The 24,984-nt window shown below is 37.5% G+C and overlaps 1 protein-coding gene across 4 annotated transcripts in view; it reads right to left on the bottom strand.

The window, feature by feature from the left end:
* L3MBTL4 (L3MBTL histone methyl-lysine binding protein 4) overlaps positions 1 to 24,984 on the bottom strand; it is a 382,886-nt gene that overhangs the window by 325,153 nt on the left and 32,749 nt on the right. Inside the window, exons 1-5 of one of the 4 annotated variants that reach the window (XM_016120937.2) lie at positions 7,844 to 9,618; positions 7,155 to 7,218; positions 6,679 to 6,845; positions 5,470 to 5,657; positions 4,214 to 4,287 (exon numbers count right to left, since the gene is read on the bottom strand). The exons of the other annotated variants lie outside the window; for them this stretch is intronic. The gene's annotated coding sequence lies outside the window, so the exon portion shown is untranslated. Of the gene's footprint in view, positions 1 to 4,213; positions 4,288 to 5,469; positions 5,658 to 6,678; positions 6,846 to 7,154; positions 7,219 to 7,843; positions 9,619 to 24,984 lie in introns of those variants that run through there. 4 annotated transcript variants of the gene reach the window in all.

The raw sequence follows: 24,984 nt of genomic DNA, 5'->3' as shown, positions 1-24,984 counted from the left end.
TGTGCACTGACAAATGAATAGATGAACAAAATGTGGTATACACATACAATGTAATATTACTCAGTCTTAGAAAAAGAATGAAATTCTGGCACATGGTATGATATAGATAAACTTTGGAAACATTACACTAAGTAAAATAAACCAGATACGAAAGAATAAATATTGTATGACTCCACTAATACGAGGTATCTAGAACTGTCTAATTTATAGAGATAGAAAGTAGAATGATGGTCACTAGGGGCTGGGGAGGACGTAATGGAGAATTAATGTGTACAGTCTTTCAACTGAGTGTGGTTAAAAAGTTCTGGAAATGGATGGTAGTGATGTTTGTACAATGATATGAATATACTTAACGCCACTGATATAAGACTTAAATGATTTAAATGGTTAATTTTATATTATGTATACTTTGCCACAATTTTCGAAAGTTATTTTTTTAAAAAGTTAACCGAGCATCTGTTATTTTCCAGTCACTGTAGTAACTGCTGAGTCTATAAGTGAATTTTTTGAAGGACCTAAAATTTTCTTCCTCTCTCTCTTCCCATTCCTCATAATTATAAAAGGGGACACTGAGTGTTCTCCTCCAAATCTCTTAAAATCTGGAGTGCCTATCTAGTTACAGTTCACAGCCAATGATCCCAACACACCATGATAATTTATTTCCCCTTCTAATTCTATCCTCCTATGTAAATCAATATGCTCAATCGCATGAGTTAAATCTTTGGCTCAGTTTATATACAATAGTTAACGCATTTGCCTAGAACAATCCATTCCACAAGAAGACAATGCATTTTAAATATTATTATTCATTCAAAATGTGTGTAGAACCTGTTAATGATAAAAAGGTTAATGTTCTCATATAGCTAAGAAAACTTTCATATCACATGCTCTACCTTCTCATCTGGAAAAATTAAGAAAAGTGGTTGCTAAGATTAATATGAATTCTATTGTGACCTTTGTCATTTGTAGCTCCCTAACATCTAGGTAATTTCCCACATCACCTTGCCTTCCCCAAGACATAGGCCAGAAAACCTGGAACCACAGATTCTCTTGAAAGTAGAATACAAGTAATAAGTGACCTCGCTTCTGCCAATGAAATGCTCAAGGAAGCTACATTATGGATGGTAAAATTTCTCCATCTGTTCACTTCCTTTTCTACGTGCTGAAGACTTTTTTTAAAAAAGAGATACAGTTGCTAGTTTCAAAGCTGAAGAAACTGAAAAGAGACATTTTTAGGCATGTTAAACTGTCAAAATTAATTTTCTTTTTAGGTTTCATTTTCTCCTAAATTGTTCTTCATATCTTCCTAGTTAAATATCACAGAGTTTATATAAATTCTTATTTTAAAAGCCAAGTATCTCCTGTGACCTTCTAAAATAAACTAAATGAAAAAAAAATCATAGTTTATCAGTAAACTAAAACATAATGTAAGTTACAACTTATCACAAATACAACACTATTTTTTTAAAGTCACATTCTGCTTCATAAGCTTTAGGCATATTTCGTCTCTAATAAACGAATATTTGAAAAATTGTGAAGGAACATATATTGACCTGCTGTCACTGACATAACTCACAGCATAATACAAATCAAAACTAACTGTTTATGGGGTAGCTCTAAAACCTCAACTTTCAAAAGAAAATGATTAAAGCAAAGAAAATTTTGTTCACTACAAATCACGTGCATTCCTACTTACTTTCACTAAGCATTCTTACTACAGGATTTTCCTAATAGGCATGATGAGGCAAGAATTCCATGGACTTAAGCAAATGTGATGAAATCAAAGGTACAAAAATATGAGCAAGATGGGGTTTTTTTAATGAATTCTGTCAAGAACACATTACAGAAGTTTCTTAAAAGATTTTTAATAAATTAACTCTTTATTCTATTAAAATGTTTTCAACATCACTAAATAAGGCAAGGATATTTGTGGGGGGTTTTTTCCCTTTAAGCCTGAAAGCCGAAGTGCTATATAATAGTAACCTCCTTCAATTTTGTCCATGGAGCACCTCAGAAATCAAGTAAAATAGATGGCTATTGTAAAGAGCTTACCAGTAGGAACAATCCAACAGCTGGAAACACTATCTGTATGTCAAAGTTCTGGAAAATGGAAGGCTATAGTTCTAAATCATTATTTGATTTCGTTAAAGAACACTGGGCTAACGTCAATAAATTAATCCCAATGACTTAAAATCTATTAATTGTACACAAGTTAACATCCTGCAATGTTAAAACTCCATTAAGTTACATAACATAACTAAACAGTGAGCTAGGTAAAGATAAACTTTATTATCCCTATATTATTCTAATTTGAATTATTTTTCTTAATGCAAATTTATGAAGATCAAAATAGCGATATCTTACTACGTGCATGTAAAGTGATTTGCCAATTTTTGTTCAACTCTTTTCCAATGAGGCTGGCCTCTCCCATTTCCATGGGACCACATTTAAAAGCCTCGTTAGCCAGCAGCAGAGTTGGAACCTCTAGGGCTCCTCTACTGTTCTGTTGTTGAATTACAGCCTTCCAAAAGCCCTGAGCATCCATTCTTTTCACCTGGCCCTCATGCTATTTGCTCCATGCCTTCTTTCCAGTTATTAACAGAAACCACATAAGTCATTTAGATTCTGTGTGTCTACACATTTTTAACCAAAATAGGTCTGTTTGCACTGGACCTGATGCAAGATGACATTTACACTCCAAAGAATGCCTTGGGGATACAGAGGACAAGATGTTGCTCCCATTTATGAGGAAGCCACAGGCTGGCTTCAGAGAGGAGATGGGAACCAACATAATACAGACCAGAACTCTTCCAAAACTTATATATACTAAAACTTAAATATTGGCAAGCACATCCTTCTCATAGATGGATATATTTTCTGACTTTCTAGATCAACCTAAATATGTTTAACTTTTGGTACACCTCCTTCAAAGCACTGATATCTCCTAACATTAGTTCCCACTTGAAACTTCATTTCAGCTTGCTAAAGTCTATACCAAAAATTGTAATTAAGAAACCCTATTTATCTTAAATAGAAATGGTGATGACAGGCTGAAATCTTTGACACAACTTTATATTTTGTTACTTTCTCAACAATCCTTGGAACATTACATGAAATTTCTAAGTCTTTACTGAGTGAAATTTCACAAGAGAAAACAGAAATAAGTAAAAGCCTGAACAAAAAAATCTTAAAACAGTGAGATAAGCAGTACATTCTTTCCATTCTGCAGCTCATTAAATTTGGTATCTTTTCTATTGAACCATCAAACCCCACCACAAACTAATGGATGATCTATTCAAATTCCAAGCAGTGAAGGTTTGAAGAGAAAGAGATTGTTCTTCTTAATGTGAATGCAGGTGTCTTCTGAATGCTGACGGCCTAACTTTAAATTACCTTATCAAGATGCCACACACATAGAAGCAATTGTGAAAATTTCCTTCAACTATTGGGCCCCAATTATCACAACTGGGACTTTTGGAAAATCATTAGAGGAAAGTCAAACCACATGTATAAAGGACAGTGACTGGCAGGATTTTCTGGTCCCTTGATGGATAAATCGGTTGCCTAAGCATTGCAGAGGCACAACTTGATACAACCATCAAAAGGGAATTACTTATGCACCCATCCATTAAAAGCTCTATCTTCAGGCTGACTTCATTTAGTGCTTCAAAGTTCAGAATATAATCTCATTATCTCACACTGTCCTCTTAGAGTTCATGTGAAGACATAAAACTGCAGCTACTAAAATAATTCCTTCAACTCAGTCATGAACAGATAAAGATAAAGTAGGGCAAACTGCACAAACATCAAGTCTCTTTCAAGGTCTTGCCTACCCTTACCTTCTATCAAGGTGGAGAAACCTTGCTATAAATGAGACAGTTGTAAGCCAGGTACTTCTCTGCTCTGTGAGTTAATGACCTCATTTATAAAATAAATGTTTAACTACTCTGGAAAATTATCTTTAAGACCTTTTCCAGATCTAATTTATACGTCTGTAAGTCTATTTTGAACAATATATTTAACCTCTCACCTCAGCCAATTGTAAAAGAAGGTCTACAATGCTGACAATAATCCAGAAGTAGAATCTCAACCTAAGTAATATTTGACTGCTAAGTGTGTTATAGAAAGCTGTTCTGTGAGGAAGAGAGAATGCTAGATGCAGAATCAGAAGCCCCATTTAAGTCCTGGCTCTACCACTTATTAATATACTTACCTTCAGCAAGACACTACAGCTCTCTAAATTTCAGTCTTGTTGTGATCCTTTATTTATCACAATCATAAAAAAATCTAAGAATCAAATGAGATAGAAGTCAGTCATGGAATTATAATCTGTTAACTTAAAGATTTGTTAAAATTCATTGAGCACTTTCTCATTGCAAGGAATTTTACTAAATGTTTTACAGACATTATGTAATCTTCGGGGTGTTATGGGTGGACAATTTTCCAGCAAGCCAGTATTAAATATTTACTTCTGATTCTGTTAACCAGGGTGTGGTAATCTGATCAAGGAGATGCTGTTAACCAGGGTAATCTGATCAAGGATATGCTAATAGCCAACTGTTAACCAGGGTGTGGTGATCTGCTTGGGGATGTGCTGGTGGCTATGTAAACTGCATCTTCTGGGACCTCAGGGCTGATCTCTTCTAACCCTGCGTGGTAGAGAGTCAGTCGCTGGCTGGCTAATAAAGGCTCACAATTCATCTTGATTGGCTCTGTGGGTCTTGAATTTGATCGCACCACAACAAGGGTCCCCATTTTAAAGATGCAGAAACAGTGTAAATAACTTGCCCAAGGTTACATAGCTAGTAAAGGGCAGAGCCAGGATTCGAACTGAATTATCTCCGAAAGCCCATGTTCTTAACCCTTATCAAGATGAGAAACTTTCAACACTAAATCTCTCCTCTTGATGAGTTTTCATTAACAAAGCAAAACTAGTAAGAACTGTAAATGAAAGAAAAGTTTTAACTTTTAAGGTTAAATTTTTATTTTTAACCTTAGTTCAAATCCTTTTTCTCTCCAGTACCTATTTAAATGAACTGATGTTTGATGGAAACATGGTTTATGAAATACTGACCCAAGTCAATCTTTCCTACTTTACAGAAAGAGAAACTGAACCCCCAAAAATCAGATGCGAGGTCACACACAAACCTGACAACAGACTCAGGACCTGAACCCCACATCGAGTCTACACCCAGGAGTCCTGCACCATCCCCGCTGCCCAGTTATAAGCACCCTCTAAAGGTGAGGTATTATTACTTTACCACATGACTGAAGCAGATCCTCTAAAACTGGCTAGTTTTAGAACAGAATATTAAAGGAAGAGTGACCAAACCGGAAGAAAGCTGTACAAAAGTTAAGGCTTTGTGGGTAAGAAAGTAACCAGCACAAAAATCATACCCATTACTCTAGTTTCCTAACCCTATCAGCCTATTGTCTTCAAGGCAAATCTAAGACCTTATAAGATCTTACCTGGCTCAAGCTTCGAAATCTCCTTCTGTAGTATAAGTTCACAATTTCGGTACTCATGAAATTTGACTTTTGAATACTCAGAATGCCCTTGTTTCACATAAAGTAGATGAGAAGGAAGACTTCCCGAAGGAAGTCAGGTGGCCAGAGAGGAGAGAAAGGTACACTACAAGCACTCCTGGTGGTTTCCACTAGGAAAGAATGTACAAATTACAAGCAGCAGCATGACATTAAACTGAAGGGGTTAAAATTAATTTCTAGGTTGTTAAATATTCAGTTGACAGTCCTGATAGTGTGGTGGCTGAAAAATTGACTCATACTGGAAATTACTGGTTGACTATTGCTATGGGCATGTAGGCCTTTGATTATAGGAACATAACATTCTAAACAAGTTTTCTACTTCTGTAACCTCGCTTACGCACTTGACCTGTGAGTTGACAGGTAGTGAATAGAAGAAAGATAGCCCTTTGTGTTTAGACAGAATGAAGAATAGGATTTGGGGCTTAAAAACCCTGTACCTCTACATTTCGGGGCTGCTTAATTCGTGGTCTGTGTACCCCCGGCAGACCCAGCTGGCTGAATAAAGAGTGTTTCCTATAACTCACTGAGTTCTGGTGGTCTGTATGTCTTTCAGGGGCTGGCGGCTACAACAATAGGATTTCAGGTTATGAAATGCCTTGCAAAGTAAAGCATTTTGGTCTTTTTGTATTTACTAATTAAAACCTTACATTTCCATTTTGTGCCAGTTTGCTTCCTAGACCAGTCCCACAACATAAGAAGCTTATGTTATTAGTCATTTAAGATATTCTGAAATTGTTTAAATATAAAATGTGCCATTTCTTTAATTCTCATGTCAATATGTAATGATACAATATAACTTCAAACAATTCCTTATTATATTCCTGAGCAAATGACTGAAATAAATTTTCACTAAACATTTTTTTCATTTGTTCATATCTAAATCTTTCAAAAGGCAAGAGTTAAGCCATGACATACTTTGGGGGGAATTATTTTTACAAAGTATTCTAAGTAAATTGTTTGTTTTAGGGAATTCTGAGGGGAAATTTACAATGAACCAATTTTTATCTAAGAAATGTTCCCAGAGAGTAGTAGAGAATGAGAATCCAACACTGTGTTGAAGCACTAAATGACCAAAGCAGATCCTTTTTTTAAAAAAAAAATAATAATAAGGACAGCTTGAAAGTGTCTTACCGCTTTAGTTCTCAGTCACAGAGACGAGGCCCACTCTGCTCCATGTTCGTCCACACGTGTGGCGAAGAGAAGGCAGCAACACAACGGCCTCACGGGGACTAGGAACTGCGAGACCCCGGCCTTTCCTTCCTTCCTCTCTTCGTGTTTCATAATTACTTAAGTATGAGCTGGTAATTCAGAACCACCACATGACATACTAATAACAAGGTGGCAAGTAAAAGGTACTTTTCTGCCTCATAAATACTTAATATAGAATCAGAACTTTTAAGGAGAATGTTAAGAAAGCCAGCTGAGACAGCAGATTACATCAGTCAAAAGGTTTTTCCTTTTCTCAGATCTTGCATATCACACATTCAAAAACTTTACAAAAACTAACAAATTCTGAAAGGGCACTTATCATAAAGGTAAACTGAGAAATTCAAGGTTGAGAAAAAAGAATGACATCAGACTATGAGATAGTGATTAAATAATAATACCTTAATGTGTATATGTGTGTGGTTTCAGATACATTAGCTGATTTGATGCTTTCAATAGTGATACCTGGTAAGGAGACAGGATAATGATGATAATTATGACAATACAAGTAGTAATAAAAACAGCAGCAACAGCAATAGCAACAACCCTCATTGATCTTTTTACGATGCCCTGCAATATGTGAAGTGTATGACACATGAGGACACTGAGATTCATACCCACATTCAGAGAAATGCTCAGAGCCACTGTAGCAGAGCCAAGGCTGAAACAGATTTTTTTCACACTAAATTCAGTTCTCTTTTCAGTTAAAATTGTAATGACAGTCTGCCAGACACTCCTCCCAACATTCCTTTTCAGGAACTGTACCCTCTTCCTCACCCAGCATCCATATTTTTATATTGGGAGTTGTCCTGTGTATACCATATGACCTTTGCCCTTGACAACAATGGATGGCTTCCAGGGTGTTCTGAACCCAAGCCAGACAAATCAGTTTTCTTCCCAAGAAATTTGTAAGTGGAACTATGTCAGATTAATTTCTCTCTGGATGGCCAGATTGAAACATGTTGACTGGGAATTGCTGGCAGAACCTATTTCCATCATGTGAAAATGGAGAAAACCAGACTGCAGTGAGAAAGAAGAATGAAGGAGATATGTAAAGAGGTGCAGAAGTAGTCTTTAACAGTGTACCAACCCGGGTTCTCTTCCTTAAACCAGTGGCAATCCTGTCCCTGGATTCTATGAACACCTCAGGGGCCTTCCAGGGTACATCTCTTTACCTTAGGCCACCTCTAGTTGGGTCCTTGTTTCAAGCAATCAAAGGGCCTAAGTAGTAGAAAATAAATGGTATGAATAGGTGACAAGCCCTGCACTGCAGACCTCACGGACACTGTCTGTATTCATCTGCTCAGTACTCTCCTCCCCCTCTGTAACAGCACCCCTCTCTGTTAGAAAACTTTTCCTTCCACTTTGCTGGCCGTTTGGTTCCAGAGGGGGGTGCTCCCCCAGCCCTGTCTACACTTCATTAATACAATCTACAGACTCAACAACATCCCTGTGATGTACCACTGTAATTATTCTTTAAATGATACTCAGAGAAATTCAACATCTTGCCTCCAAATCACAATACTAATAAATACTGACAGATTTTGAACTCAATTATCTCTAACTTTAAAATTTGTCCGTTTTTCAACATACTACTTTCCTTCTCTTGCGACTTATAACATCTTAGTATCAATTTATGAATGATATTTACTGATCGCTTTCTGTAATGGAGAAAGAAAAATAATATAAAATATGGAGAAACAAATGCAATTTGTTACTAGAAATGCTAAATCAAAATTTCCAAGTTATTCTGGCTCTTTTTGAGAGGAGGTATGTGTGTATGTTATACACTAATGCTCATGAAAGCACTTGGGTACTGTGAATTACAAAATAATCTGTTCTAAGACACTTCGTGATTCCTATGAAAATAGAGATTATTTTCTATGAAATCTTACAGAGATAATGGTCTAGAACAAATATCAGAGACACAGTTAAAGACTACACATGGACATTTTATCGCTAGTGGAAAAAATAAATGTAAAGAGAAACATCACCAACTACGTTCATGTCACTGTTTTTCAGTTGGTAAACTGTGGCAGTTAACAGGAAGTAGATTTCACACTTTGTTTAATCTTGCAAGCCTCTCTTCAAACAAACTCTTATATAGAAAATCCTGGTATAAAACATCTAACAGCAGACCCTGCCCGCTCAGTACCTACATTCACCACTCACACACACACATACACCCAGGCCTCATAGTTGTCCTACCACACCTCCAGGAACCCCGGCATCTTCCCAGACTACCTCCAAACAGCAATATTATTAAAGCTGACAATCAGGAAAAGCATACTCAAGTACATGTGTTACAAAGCAAACTGAAAGTATGATGTGAAATATTACAAAGATAAAGACTTTCTTACTATCTAGGATAACCATTAAGCTACTTTTGAAACTCCAGGTGTTAACAATAAACATAAAAACTGCTAACTTGCTAAGTCCTTACTATACGCCAGACTTCCAAGTACTTTACATGTGTTATCTCACTAACACCTCACCATAATCCTGGTTTCTAGGATTAATATTCCCATACTGTAGATGAGACAGAGGTTAAGGAACTTGCCCAAAGTTACCAAACCAGTGACTGGAAGAGCCTTGTACTGAACCCAGGCAGTCTCAATCTAGAGTTCGCACACCCACCTACCTGCTATGTTGCTATGCTATACTGAATCATATTGCAGAATACATGCTACACTGAATCTATTGCAAAATATAGACACTGAGTTTCAAAAGTAGTACACAGTTAATCCACATAACTACTAAGAGCAGTAAACCTCTCAGAAGTTTAGTTGACTTCTCATTATCATCATACTCCTTCAATCTCTAACATTTGAAGGAAAAAAGAGACAGACAGACAGACAGACAAAGAGATAGGAAGGAAGGAGAGAGGGAGGGAAGGAAGGAAGAAAGGAAGGAAGGAAGCTTTCAAAAGTTATAGCAACAACTTTTATTTTTAAATAAAAAAAAATTTAAATGTTTTCTATTTTAATTTCTAATGCAAAAATATTGACATATAAAACACAATAATAAAAGCACTTTTGGAACCTTCAATATTTTTAGATTATAACAGGGTCCTGAGACCAAAAACTTTAAGAACTCCCACTTTAAAATATACTAATTAATTCTTTATTTTTACAGGGGATAGAAAGCTCACAATTCAAACCTAAAAACTTCAGTGTAACTTCCTAAGTGGAAGATGAGAGTCACTGGGAACATTTTTAAATCAAATTCTTCATAATAAAATATGATGTTAAACTTCAAAACTGACAAAAATAGATTATAAGTTTACACTTAAAAATATACACATATATGTAATTGAAAGAATATATTTCTCACAGGTAATAACAAGAATATATTTCTATGTTATATTCTTTCTATACAATACTTAGTAAGTTCATAACTATAATCTCAGACTTTAGTAGCTAAGTCTTTAACAACTAAGCAATTCAGGCTGATGGTTAATATTTATAAACAGAATTTAAAGCATGTTTCAAAGAAACTACATAAATGTCACTGATAACTTCCATATCAATAAAAAAGGTTAGTCACTAAGTATAAGGACAGATGTTTGGTTTTCTTAATATATAAAGTAAGAAATATCATACATATAATGTAATGCTCAAATTAAATAAAATGTTAGTTCATGTTGCTGCTACTAAGACATGTTTATGTATCTCCTAAATTTAAGTCTGAACATTTATAATTACAATAAATGCAATTATAATCATTATCACCAAAAATGTGTATTAAAAGCTGAGGTGATCATATAATGATGTAAAGTATTTATGAATGTCTTTTACAACAGGCATGTTTCCTTACAGACAAGAAATTTTATAAAGATTACAAAATGTATAAAGACAGAATGTATAAACGTGATATTTTAAATCAATAAAAAAAAGAGATACACAGGAACAGAGTCAAAGAAATACACTGTTCAATGGAATGTCTAAGGAGCTCTTTCTTCTAGCTTTGTGAAATATACATGTTATAAAGTTGAAAAGAAATATAAGTAATTATAAATCCACATGATAAGTTGTTTAGACTAATTTAGAATGGCTCTAAATTATTCTGTCTGCATCCTCTTCACAAGAAAGAAATGGGAGATGTCTCCCACAGTTACCTTCCTATTTGAAAACAGATCTTACAGCAATCTCAACAAGTTGTTCAAACTTCAAAGATAAGACGGCAACAACGGTTTGAATCATCAGATTCCTCATTTCAGATAAAGAAAACAATGTGTACAGAGCAAGAAAAGCTTGCCAGTCAAGGAAAGAACAAAATCCAGGCTACTATCTCCTAATACAAACTGACTCCTCAGGCCCTCCCGCCTTCTGCAAACACACCAGCTTTTAAAAATTGTACTTGAAATGCCACATTGTTTACAAATAAAAAAAATCTTTAAATTATCACTAGTTCTTCAAGGAACATCGGATTTCGCCCAGTCCTTCCTTTCTTATGATACTAGGTTGAATTGGCTAAATCAAGACGATCCTCTGATATTTAAATAAAGAGGAGACTGCCATGTGTATGCTCTGGAAAAGTCACACAGCTGTGGCCAACTCACCTCAGAGAGGCACAGCCAGTAAGACTCAAGCTTCTAGGAGAGCAGGGGGGAAGGGTGGTAGCCCGCTTTTGTGATTTCAGTGATATAAGTGCACTAGCTAGACTGAGAAAAGTTAACTTCCAACCTTTCAATTCCACAGTCTTTTCCTTCTCTAAATGTATAAACTTCGTAAACTTCAGAACTAAACAATAATTTCTCCATATAGAACAATTTAATATAAATTTTCTGACAAAGTATTAACATGAAATTTCCTGTCCACAGATGATCAGCACATTCCTCATTAAATAACTCTGTAGTACATGGAACCCCCCACCCCCCCCCAAAAAAAAAAATGTAGCCCTACAGAAGATATAGATAAACGCTCTCATATCAGGGAATGATTTGTGGCTACTATGGTTAAACAAACATGACAAGTGTCTACTTTTAAGGTCATCTTTCAACATCTGAAAGTGTTCACAGCATCACTGAATTCTTAAGACAGAAAAGTTAATGTTTTTAAATAATGACATCATCTGGGAATAGCTATTTCAGAATGAAAGAAGTACATAAAATAGAGACTAGGGAAGATTTATAAGTCTTTCTAAATAAAATATTTATCTAGTACGTTCATCATGAAAAATAATTGATATTCATGAATTCTAAATATCTCTATTAATGTTACGAAGCAAAGCTGTGAGTAAAACTTTAAATAGGTGTCTAATTTCACATGTCCCCAAAATGAATCCTCACAGAAAGAAAATCTAGTTGAATAGACTATGCTGTAACATTAATATTCTGCTGATACAGGTATCTGTTTTGTGCCAAGATACTGAGAAGCCATCAAAATGCTAGATTTTTTTCTCATTTGCTTGCCTTTTTCTAAAAGATTCAAGAGTATAAATTATTGTTTTTAAAGGAAATTTATGAGTTAATTGTATCCGTATAATCTCAGAAAGCTTTCATTTTACTCTAGCCAAAGAAATCACTATCTGTGGTACAGATCTCTGCATTACAAAGAGAAGAAACAGCAGCAGCAACTGAACCCCAAAAAAGTCATGAGACACTTTCCTAACAGATCCCTGGGCCACCAGTACTGGAGGCAAAGCCAGCAGAAGCTGAGATCCAGAACCTGAGAGCGGCGCCTGCAGCTAACGCTTTCTGGAAAGGTCCTACTGATGGCCCCAGAGTCCAGGTTTCCTGAGTAGTCAGAAAACTTATTCCCCACATATGTACATAGAACATTCCTCAATTTCCAGTAAAATACAGAAAGAGTATTCTAGTGTCAAAATCCACCTAGAAATAATCACTGGGCAAGCCAAGAAAACATGCACAAAGACACCCTGCAAGCTATTACCAATTTAGCTAAATTCAAATTAACTCACTTGCAGAAGAGACCTAAGATACTTGGCAAATGTGCCCTTCCGGAAAATGAGTAAGCCCCCTGTTGAGAACAGGCTTCCCACCAAGTCCAGGAAGTTGAAGGTTAACCATCATGGTGCTGCCTCCTCCAGGGCTCTCTTTGCCCTGGCTCCTCAGAGAATGTTTCTTCACTTAGCCTCTCCCCTCTCAATTAAACAAACAAACAAACATGCTCAACCTTCTCTTAAAAGCTGGGAACAGGACAGGCAGCTGGCAGTCTCTTATCACAGCCCTTCATCAAGTGGCTGTAGCAGCTTGTGCATGTTCATCAGAAATCTCCAGAAACTACTAAGCCTAAAGGCGGAATGTTCTTAGATAAAGTACTCTGAGAGCAAGGCTGCTGCCAGAATGTGACCCCATCCCCAAATTTCCCATTGTCACTAAAAAGGCACATCATAACCAGTTTTAACGGTCACAAAGGACTAGGATTTGCCACGAGCTTTACAAAATATGGATGTAAAATTACCTTACCACAGCTCCATGGAGTAGGTATTAGTATCGTAGTCCCATTTTATAAAGAAATGGAGACGCCACAGTTTGCAGAGTTAGTCACACTGCTAATAACTGGTGAAAATGGAATTCAAAACCAAGTTCTGAGAAGAATGCAAAAGAAAAATTTGGTTGGAAAAACTTCTGCCTGAACCGCCCAAGGATGCTACATCAGGAGCTCACAGGAGAAGCACGTGGGGAGCAGACACACACAGGCCTTAGAACCACAGGCCACCTCCATCAAAGGTGAAGGAGTGTTATTTCCCCTCTGCCTTCTCAGCTCTCTTCTGTCACTCACACTCGCTAATAGCTGCTTTATGGCACTTTCATGACTAGGAGTGAAGCAACCTTATGTGTTTATTTTTCTCTGATGCCAACAGCCTAAAAATGCGTGGTATATAAAAGTCATCCTGAGAAAAAAGAACGAGTCTGGAGGCATCACTCTGCCCAACTTCAAATTATACTACAAAGCAACAGTAATCAAAACATCACAGTATCGGCAGCAAAACAGACAGACACATAGACCATTGGAACAGAATTGAGAGTTCAGAAGTAAATCTCTGGGCAAATAATTTTCAACAAAAAGCCAAAAACATACAGTGGAGAAAGGAAAATCTCTTCAATAAATGGTGCTGCGAAAACTGAAAAGCGACCTGCAAAAGAATGAAACTAGACTGCTGTCTATCATCCCACGCCAAAACTAACTCAAAATGGATAAGGACCTAAACATAAGACCTGAAATAATAATTAAATACGTAGAAGAAAACATAGGAATGAAACTCAAGGACCTTGAACTTAAAGAGGATTTTATGAATTTGACCTTAAAAGCAAGGGAAATATAAGCAAAAATAAATGAATGGGACTACATCAAACTAAAAAGCTTCTTCAGTAAAAAAAATTGTCAACAAGTTAAAGAGACAACCATCCAAATGAAAAAATATATTTGCAAGCAATGCTTCCAATAAGGGCCTAATATACAAAATATACAAATAACTCATACGACTCAATAACAACAAATAAACAAACGATCCAATCAAAAAATGGGCAGAAACTTGAACAGACACTTCTCCCTAGAGGACATACAAATGGCCAAAAACATTCGAAAAGATGCTCAATATCGCTAGCTATTCGGGAAATGCAAATCAAAACCACAATGAGATACTCTCTCACACCTGTTAGGATAGCTATTTTCAACAGGACAAGCAATAACAAGTGTTGGAGAGGATGCAGAGATAAAGGAACGCTCATACACCGCTGTTGGGACTGCAAATTGGTACTACCACTTGGAAAACAGTATGAAGGTTCCTCAAAAAACTAGGAATTGATCTACCATATGATCCAGCAATCCCTCTACTGGGTATTTACCCCAAAGACTTGAAAACTCATATCCAAAAAGATATGAGTTCATAGCAGCATTATTCATGGTTGCCAAGATATGGAAGCAACCAAAGCGTCTTATGATAGATGATTGGCTAAAGAAGCTGTGGAACATATATACAGTAGAATATTACTCAGCCATAAGAAGAGATGAAATATTGCCATTTGCGACGACATGGCTGGACCTCGAGATAATCATACTGTGAAATAAGCCAGACAGAAAAAGTTAAAAATCACATGATATCACTTATATGTGGGATATAAACCTAAAAGCAACAAACAGAACAAACAAACAGAGACCCATGGACATGGACTATAGACTAGTGGTTACCGGAGGGTAGGGGCTGGGGCAGGAAGGGGAAGGTGCTGGCATCTAGTGGATAGAGGCCAGGGATTCTGCTAAAAATCTTACAAAGCATAGGTTAAGCCCTCACAAAAAAGAATTATTGGGTTCCAAAATGTCAATAGTTCTGAGGTTAAGAAACCCTATCCTAGGGGAATGACAAGTATTTAGACAGAGTCATTCCAGACCAGGGAAATAACATAAGTGGTGTCTCAGACACAGACAAGAGCTCAGATACACAGAAGGAGGGGAATGAGAGGAAATACTGTTGCTTAGGAAAAGTTCATGGAGGGCTCTGAAACCCAATGAGAGGAAACAGAGGTGGATTGCGCTGCAAATAGGGACACATAATAGATTTATGACAACACATGGAATGAGAACCAAGAGACAGAGAATCTCAGAAGATTTCTTACAACAGCCCAAGTTGTGAAGTAACAAAAAGTACCCAGTGGAGAGGAAAGAAAGTAGCAAATATACTATAAAGAATGAATGGTCCTGTTTCACTATTGGATACTGAGACAAAGGAAAAGATAAGGTCAGGTTTTTATTGTGTCCACTGTCTTAGATGCACACCCCACCACAGTGCCCAGGACGGTGCCCAGCAGAGAACATGTACAACTCTGTGAATGCACATATTGCAGGAAGATTAGGTTCTAACATACCTGAGTAAAGGCAAAAATCATATATTCTCAAAATGAGACTTGGAAAATGACAAACAGCTTCTAAATGAGCTCAACAAAGCCAGCTCCTCTTCTAGCAGAGGGAGACACTGCTGGTTCTTCAGGTGGAGGCCAGAAGAAAGAGCTGGCCTGTATTTAGGGGGCTGCTGCATGAAACCATGCATGGTAGTCAGCATATGTGCAGGCTTGGAGGGTGGCAGGAACTGAGGACAAGCAGAGAGCAGCAGATTTCTACCTCCTGTCCGAGGTCCCAGCGGGGTTGCGGGGGTGAGGGATCACAACCACTATTGGCCAAAACAGATGATGTCACCTAAGTTAAATCTACATATCATACAAAGGGTCTGTGGTACTGGAGAGAAGAGGAGGAAAGCCTGGGAAAGGGAGGTAGATGACAGCTGCTCTGACAAACCTCTCCCACAGGCCTGCCGCTGATTCTCCCCAGTTGAGCCGTATCTGGGTTAAAGCGATAATCCTCAACAAAATACACTCTTAACATACGTGTCTGTGGACAAGTCCTCTTTCATTAACATTTCATCAGCATGAAAATGTTCATTTGCCAAATATGAAGAAAGCACTTTCCGTGCACACAGCACTGAAGGAGATGGATACACATGAGCAAGACCCAGACACATCAAGAACTTATTAACTTAGACCAGAGGTCAGCAACCTTTTTCTTTACAAAGCCAGAGAGTAAATATTTAAGCCTTGAGGGCCATACAGTCTTTGTTGCAACTACTTAACTCTGCTGTTTTAGTGGGAAAGGAGCCACAGACAACATGTAAATGATGGGCATGGCTGTGTTCCAATTCAAATATTTACAAAAACAGGTAGTAGGCCAGACTTGGCCAGTAAGCCAGTTCTGCCAACCCCTAGTTTACACTATTTCTGTTAGCTGACTAATCAGAATATAAATGATCAGATTTAGTGAAAGCTTAAGAGCGGAGTTCTGAAATTGTATGTGAAAAGTACACTGTGAGGAGGAAGACCACCATACCAGCTGCCTTGTAAATCAGACCCTGTAGGGAGCCTCTTGGGGATATGTGGACACTCAGACCCCAGGGCAGTTCAGCCACAAGTCTGGAGAGGGGGGACACTCAGAAAATGTAAGCACAAAATATTTCATGATCCTCATGAAAGATAGCCCTGCATGGCAAATAATCATCAGAAATTTCACCCAAACTCTTTCTCTAGCAGTAACCCACAGGTTACTGATGTCATAAGGCATGACTGCTGGTGCTTGGTAATTGTTAAGGGTACTTAGAGCACTTTCCTAAGTTGGCTACAAATGCACATGTCACTTAACAGAGGTTACAAAAATAGATGCTGACCTACAAAGAAGGTCTGATGATTTGATCTCTAGATCTTGTGTTTCTTTTCATAAAACTACAAGGAAATTTCTTTTTAAAAATGCCTGGCTCAGTTTCTCAAAAAGCTTATCAATTTCATCATAAAGAAGCCCTTCTGAATCTCATGCACTTCTCCCCATTAGTATTTCTTTGCCTTCTGCTTTGATGCAATAAACATAAACCTAAAACCATAAAGACAACACATTTTATAACAGAACTGTTGGGTGAGACACTCATCCTGAGCCTTTGACACTCCTACGTATCTTGCTAGGTGTGCCAAGTCTATAAACCCCTGACAGCCCTTTCACCCAGGCCACTTCCTAGGGTTATTCATGCAGCTGGTAACCATGACAGATAAATTAACCTCTCTCCACCTCTTCTCCCCTGCTCTTAGCAAAGTAGGTTTATTCGCTGCTTGCTATAAAAGTAGTAGACACCCCTCAGTTGTAACTCAGATGTAAATACACAGCTTCCATCTGGACCACATCAAATTGCCCCTGTGGGGTTTGAGGAGCAAGGAAAACTGACATAAATATGCTGATGCTCATGCTGCCTGCTGTGCTAAAAATTATAAACCCTTTGTCTCTGATCCAGAAGTCTTACGTCATCTGCCAGCATCCATGAAACAGTAACAGGCTAACTTATTAGCTTCTAATTAGGATACAATCAAATCCTAGAACCAACAATAACTCTCTTCAATATTAAATAAAAATTTGCAATTCTTTGTTTTCCTTTTTTTTTTTTTTTTGATATTCATTCTTTAGCAAACATTCTTATACTAAAGGTGATCAAAGTTCCTGGTTTGCATAGGATAGTCTAGTTTACACCTGCTGGCCTACTATTTCTCATCCAGTAATGTCCCCTTTTCACTCTCCAAAGTGTTCAGACATATAAATTAAATTATATGGTCGTCTAGTTATAACTCAATATAAACTGGCTAGATATATACTTTTTGCAAATACATAAATCACTTAAAGTTTGCGATCATTTTTCTTTAAAAAAAAAAATGGACAACATGATCTGACCTCAATTCTTTCACTTACAACACCTTTTACCACAAGAATTCAACCCCACTATAATTCTTTCTTGCAAGTAACAGAAAGAAAGTTTTAAGGTCAGTATCCTCCTGACACAAGATGACAATGGACGTTCATTATGTGCTTTATTGTTGCAAAGCACATGTATACAGGTACTATTTTTCCTTTTAGGAAACCATCATCTAAAACTTAAATGCTACAAAAATTGTATCCAGTTGACCACTGAACAACATAGGTTTAGCACAGCAGGTTCACTTACATGTCTATTTCTTTCAATATATATACAGTCAGCCCTTTGTATCCTTGGGTTTCACATCCACAGATTCAACCAACCAAGACTGAAAACAGCATTTTCAAGCCCTGGTTGGGAATCTGCAGTTGCAGAGGGCAGACTATATGCATTGATCTACACCATTTTATACAAGGGACTTGAGAATCCACAGATTTTGGTATTGGTGGGGGTTCCTGAAACCAATTCTCCTTGGATACCAAGGGACAACTGTAGTTTAGTTTTTGAGGAATCAAAAGATATATTTGAATTTTCAACTGCATGGGGGTCGGTACCCCTAACCCCTGTGTTTGTTCGAAAGTCTGCTGTACATTTAACTAGATTTTATGTTGAAATTTAAATCTGGGTCCCTCCACCCACAATATTCCAGAGGGAAAATCTTAAAAAAAAAAAAAAGTGCTGCACCATGAAGATGTGACTGTGCAGATTCTCAGAAGCTATCACATCTTTGTCTCTGCAAGCTCATCCATGCTAGGAAATAGACAGTTTGTCTCATACACAGCAAAGAAACAACACTGAGTAGTCCTTTATCAAAGCTTCCCAAAGGGCAGCCAAAATGTTTCAGCTTTAAGCAGCTTTCTGCATATTCTCCAACAGGGTTAATGGCGTTAAGTCCCATTCCATCTCTACTTAAATAGAAACACAGGCAATCACTCTATTCAGTGCCTCTGATATTTGTTCCCCTCTATTTTTTATACTTCAGGGTCAGAGACAAGCGGCAAACCCCCACTCCTATTTGCCCTGCACATCCCCTGCACACACGCTGAGTCATCTTGGAGATCTGATGAAGCAAAAAAGAAGTTCCCTACCCTAAATTATGGTAATCCCCACTATGAACAAGGAAGTCAACACAGTATTAGCAAAGCAAGCACTCAAGTAAATAGATCAGACACTGCACAAAATATGTTAAGTGAATCCTAGAATAATCCCAGAGAGAGTAAGAAAAAATTATAGTGCAGGCCTTGTTTGTAAACTGCTTCAAATTTGTCTAAATGTCAAGTGAATTAAAAAAAAAAATACACACTGCTCAATCTAATTTTTTTAAATGAAGTAAACTTGAAATACACTAAAAGTAAAAACTGTGACTTTTTAGGAGACAAAGCTAAACTGTTGTTTAAAGGATGGTTTTTCAAAATTTATAACAAAAACAAAGCTTTGTGTTTATAAAAAGAATTTAAAACAATTTTTCTAATCTTTTCTTTTCCACGTGTATCAGTAGTCTCCTAAAGAGTGAAAGTAGAATAAAAGTCCTATCTGTTCACCCACATTTAGGCCACACACACACACACAACCAGCTGCATACACCCTACTTTCACACCCCTCCTGCCTCATCTTCCCCAACAGCCAACTCTGAAACTAGAATCTCTGGATTCAAATCCAGCTCTGGCACCTAAGAGCTGTGTGTGACTTAGGCAAGTTACTCATCTTCTGTGCCCAGGTTCCCTTATGTGTAAAATGCTATTAATAATAGTACCACATAGAGCTCTCATGTGGATTAAGTGGGTTAATATTAGTATACTGCTTGAACAAAGCCTGGCACATAGGTTTTTGTTAAAAAGATTTATAAAGAGAGCTACAAAATAAAAGCCCTTATAAATATCTCCCCTTTAAACAAATGGCAGGGTTGAAATCTCATTTGCAAAATCTACCTTTTTTGTAGGGTGGTGGCTAACAGACAATGTCAAATATATGTGGGACAGATGGATACAAAAAGCTGAAGAAATAAAGAAAGCAATCATTGCTTCCATGATTACATTTAAAATTCCAAACAGCTTATTAAATTCAAACAGCCAGGGTGGTAAATTGGGGATTGAGTGATGTCCTCACCACTAAGTAGTACTTCCTCTCCTCCCCACTCCCCTCACACACACACCCAGTCGCTGGTCCCATTGGAAGCACCATAAGTCCACTCATCAGCCAGCCTCCAACACACCACTCCTTTCCTATAATAAAAGTGGACAGTTTTCCACTTAGACCACCATTCACACACACCTCCCACCATCACTGCCCTCAACACCACCTCTTTTATTGCCAGTATTTACTGCCAATACTAAAACACAAGGCAAAATGAAATTTCTAAAGGAGCATGAAATCTATGGAAAAATATTCAGAAGTAAGGCTTCCAATTAATTCCATATTTAAATGAAATTATTTTCAGGCCCAATTTAATAAAGCTTTCATATTCTGAAGACATTCCCAATAATATGAAAAAGGTTGATTTCCAAATAGATTCTGCTTTAGTATGTTTGGGAAATATGGGCTGCTACTATATCATAATACAAACTCAATCTGATGCATTAATTTAGATACCCATACAGGAAACTCAAATATTGATTCACTCACGCTTTTCACTGGTAGCCGCCTAGATTAGTACATCAACCCCAATCATCACTGTAACTCTAGTCCTTCTGTCTTATAAATCCACTGTCCATATGTGGCCCTAAAATGCCCTCAGGAACTCATCTCTGCCCTGCCGATGACCCTTCAGTGGCTCCCAGTGTCCTGGGGTAAAATCCAGACTCACCTGGCACATAGGTGCTTCCTTGACTTAACTCCCTACCCAGCTTGCCCACCTCTAGTACTACCTAGACCATGCTGCAAACTTACCTTGCTCTCTTCTTACCTCCTCCCTGGAATATCCTTACTACTTCCTATTTGCCCTTCAGGTCTCAGCTTAATGTCGTTTTCTAAAGTGCCTCCAATGTGAGGGACACTTGCTACAGGCTTCCTTAACATGGCACTTACCACATTTCATCATTACTTTTTTATGTCTTTCTTAATAGACTATAAGCTCAAGATCCAAGAGAGCTTCTTTATGATTCTATCTACAGCACCTGAAATAATGTCTGTTACAAAGGAAGAAGGCATTAATTATTAATTTAATAAGTAAGATGATGATGGCTTAACTTTAACAGTGAAGATAGTTAAATAGAGAAAAATACAAATAAAACATAGTACAATCAAGTAGGACCTGGTGATAGAACAGAACATGGGCAACAATAAAGAAAGAAGAGTCTGCAATGTCAAATTTCCGCCATGGTCAACAACACGAACAGTGTCTTTTACCAAGAAATAGGCAGAGATGCAAACTCAAGGGACAATGTAATGAGTTTAGTTTTAGACATGTTGAATTTGAGGTACCCTATGACATTTGTCTAAGAAGTCTAGGTTGAGAACACATCTTCCTGCTTAAGACATGAATAGCTTCCCAATACACTTAAACTTCAAGCTCAACACTGTGTCCTACAAAGCCTGCAAGGTCTAGTTCTAACTCCCCAACCTCTTCTACCATCTCTCTTTTCTTTGTCCACATCGTTCTAGCCATAATGGATCTCACTGACCCTGGGAAGTGACAAGCACAGCACTCCTTGGCACCTCTGTGCTCACTGTGCCTTCTGCCTAGAATACTTCACCCAGATCTTCATGGGGCTTCCTGCTTCTCATCACACAGGTCTCATTTCAGATATCAAATTCTTGTGGACGCCCTCCCTGTCAATCATATTTATCATCCAAAGCAGCCCTCCCTATCACATTGGTCTAAAATCAGAATTTTAGTTTCATCAATAAACAATCAATGAACTTATTTTATTTATTTGTTTTGCATATTTACTACCTATCCTGTCTACATTGTAAACTCCACAAAGTCAGATCCCTCCCTCATCCTTTTCTTCACCAGCATAGGCCCCAGAACTTAGAACAGCATCTAGCCCTTGCTAATAGTTCAGCAAGTTTACTAGGTAAATAACTGAACGGATGCATAAAGGTTCAAGACAGGGCTTTCCTTCCTCCTAGCTTCACATTGAAATAGTTGTGAAAATACAAAAGGTGATACAAAGTGTCAACTAAACAAAGAACCTAGAAATGCTGAGTAGTTATCCCACAAATTCCAGAAAAAAAAAATGCTACTAACAAAAGGCAAAGAAAGCTCTTGAAGGGAGTAAGACTAGTAAAAGGAAAAAGAGGGATGACAGACTTCTACTGCTTCCATAGGACTCCTGTCTCCCGGGTCACGTACGTGGCTGACTACCAGCACTGTGTTGCATTTTGTTTTGTTTATTCACTGTGTTACTCATTTGCTCATTCTTTTATTTAATAAGTGATAATTTCACCTAGATCAAAGATTGAAACAATATAAATAGGTCCATATGGAGAAATCACTTCCTCTCTTGTTCCTGTCCACTCCATTCTCCACAGAAGCTACATACACCCTCCTTACTGGGAAGTTTTCTAAGGTTTTTTGCTTTAATAGGTCTCTTGTACAACTTGCATGCATACCATTTCATACACTGGCTGCTATATAACTGTGTAATAAAAACTTTCAAGTAAGACATTAGGATCAAGTATAATTTTTAAAGATATTACCAAATTGCCTCCATAGAGAATGCCATTTTATCTTTTGCATATATTTAAACAAACATTCCCAGGCTCCACTCCAAATGTACCAGATCAGAATCTCTAAGGGTAAATACCAAAGAGCTGGCTTTTATAAAACAACTACCCTTGTCATTGTGATGATCAGTCATATCTGGGGACTGCTATCCTCCCTCAGAGGAGAGTGGTCTTCACAAGTCAGAGGGAGGGAGCCACCGCTACCCGACTGTGCAGGGCATGTTTACTAGGGAGGCCGTGCCCTTTCCCCATGATCTCCTTATCACAATTTCTCTTCTTGAATATATAATCACACTTGAAGTGATTATACATAGATATACAGACATACACACATTTATGTATACAAACACTTGCAGATACATATTCCTATACTCACATGGAATTGGATCTCTCTGAAAACAAATATACAAAGTGGTTATAGTGGCTTCAGGGAGCAAGTGGATAGACAGACTTACTTCCCTTTTTTGTACTGTGTGCATATATTACTTATTGAAAAATCAATAAAGTTATAAAATTCTCTCTTCTTGCACTAAATTGAAACACCAGTCCCAACAATGCTGTGGTCATTTTAAAATATGTCTGCAAAAACTCCTCACATCAAGAAGTAGAATCGTGAAGGGAAGAAGTATAAATTAGTAGTTATAAAATAGTCACAGGGACGTAGAGTATAGCACAGGGAATATAGTGAACAGTACTGTAATGGCCATGTAGAACCAGGTGGGTGCTAGAGTAACCAGGGGGATCATTTCCTAAACTATATAAATGTCTAACCAATGTATGGTATACCTAAAGCTAATATAAAATAACAATTAAAAAAAAAAAGTAGAATCAAATTCTGCACCCCTTAAACACAGGCCAAACTTAATGCCTTGCTTCTATCCAATAGAATGTGTCAGAAGTGATGCTACGTGCCTTCTAAGCCTGGATCATAAAGGATAGTTTCCACCTGGCTTGCTCCCTCCTTCTGATGGCCCCCTTCCAGGGGAAGCCAGCCACCACGCTGAAAGGGCACTCAAGCAGTCTGTGCAGTCTTTGGAGAGACAATGTGAAGGGGAGCAAGAGGAAAGCAGGTCTGAAAGAGAAGGACCCGGCAGAAACATACATGAAGGCAGGGAGAAGAGGAGGTAGGACCTCTGACAGAGCCTCTGCCCTGGGAAGGAGGAGAGACAGGTTTTCTGAGGTAGTAAAGGAAGTAAGAAGAGATCTGGATATAGAAGGGAGGGAAATTGGCAAGTTCAAAGCAAAAGATTTCACTTTGTGGAGTTAGAGTCTGATAAAAAAAAACTGAAAAGTAAAGAAAAAGCTTTCCAACAGTCACTAAAATATAGGAACAAGAGATGACAACACTATTATTCAGAAGTACCATTTTCAACAGTTGGAGAATTCATCTCTTTAAAATGATTACTATCAGCTTCATTCGAAGAAACAATGGTGTGAACATTCTTAGACATCTCCAAGGAAATATTTCAGAGCTTTATAACTATTAGTTCAAAATTCTTCCACACGTTAAGGCTTAATTCTTATTGTAAAAATTAACTCATTATCCTTTTAAAAGCAAGAGTGATTGTCCAACATTACTTTCAGAAACCCCTTTCCTATTCCTAAATCACCCTCCAAAAGGCCAGATGAACTCAATTCTCATATGGCCCATTTGCCAGTCCTTTAATTTCTAATATTATTTTTAGGAAATTGCCAAAATCTCCAGTCTTCCTTGTATCGATTACAATTTGAAATTGCCTCTAAATGTGAGCTGATGCCATGGGGGAAGGCTTAAGTATCACACATACTTCATTTCAACGATCACTTCACAAGAACCTAGCATGCCAAAACACCAGAACGAGCACCACGGGAGCAGGAGGATTTCCTAAAAGCTCTTTCCACCCAGGAGAGATAAGTCGTGTATATAAATAACTGTAATACAAGACAGGAGGTAATAAATAGAACTACAAATAGCACACTGGGAACACAGGAGAAAGTGCTTAACTGCATCTTGGGGATCAAAGGTGTCACTGAAGAAACTGCATTTGAATTGAGTTCGAAGAATGGGAAAGATTTAAACAATAAGAAAAAAGCAAGAAACATTTGAGAAAATGTGAACACTGTGAGCAAGGGCATGACAAGGAAGAGAGCACAATACCTTGGCATGGATGGCATGTAATAAATGTTTGGGATTTCATAACTGACCAGGAACAGTTTTGCTTGACTAGAGTGAAATGTCAAGCTCTGGGAACAAGATAGTAATATTTATTCATTTATTTAATAGATATTTTATTGAGCACTTACAATGTGCTAAGCACTATTCAGGGCACTGAATATATGAGT

Source organism: Rousettus aegyptiacus, unplaced genomic scaffold (genome assembly GCF_014176215.1).
Source record: "Rousettus aegyptiacus isolate mRouAeg1 unplaced genomic scaffold, mRouAeg1.p scaffold_m13_p_12, whole genome shotgun sequence".
Classification (NCBI taxonomy): Eukaryota; Metazoa; Chordata; class Mammalia; order Chiroptera; family Pteropodidae; genus Rousettus; species Rousettus aegyptiacus.
Note: the sequence above shows the minus strand (reverse complement) of the source record. Positions and strands in the feature narration are given on the sequence as shown.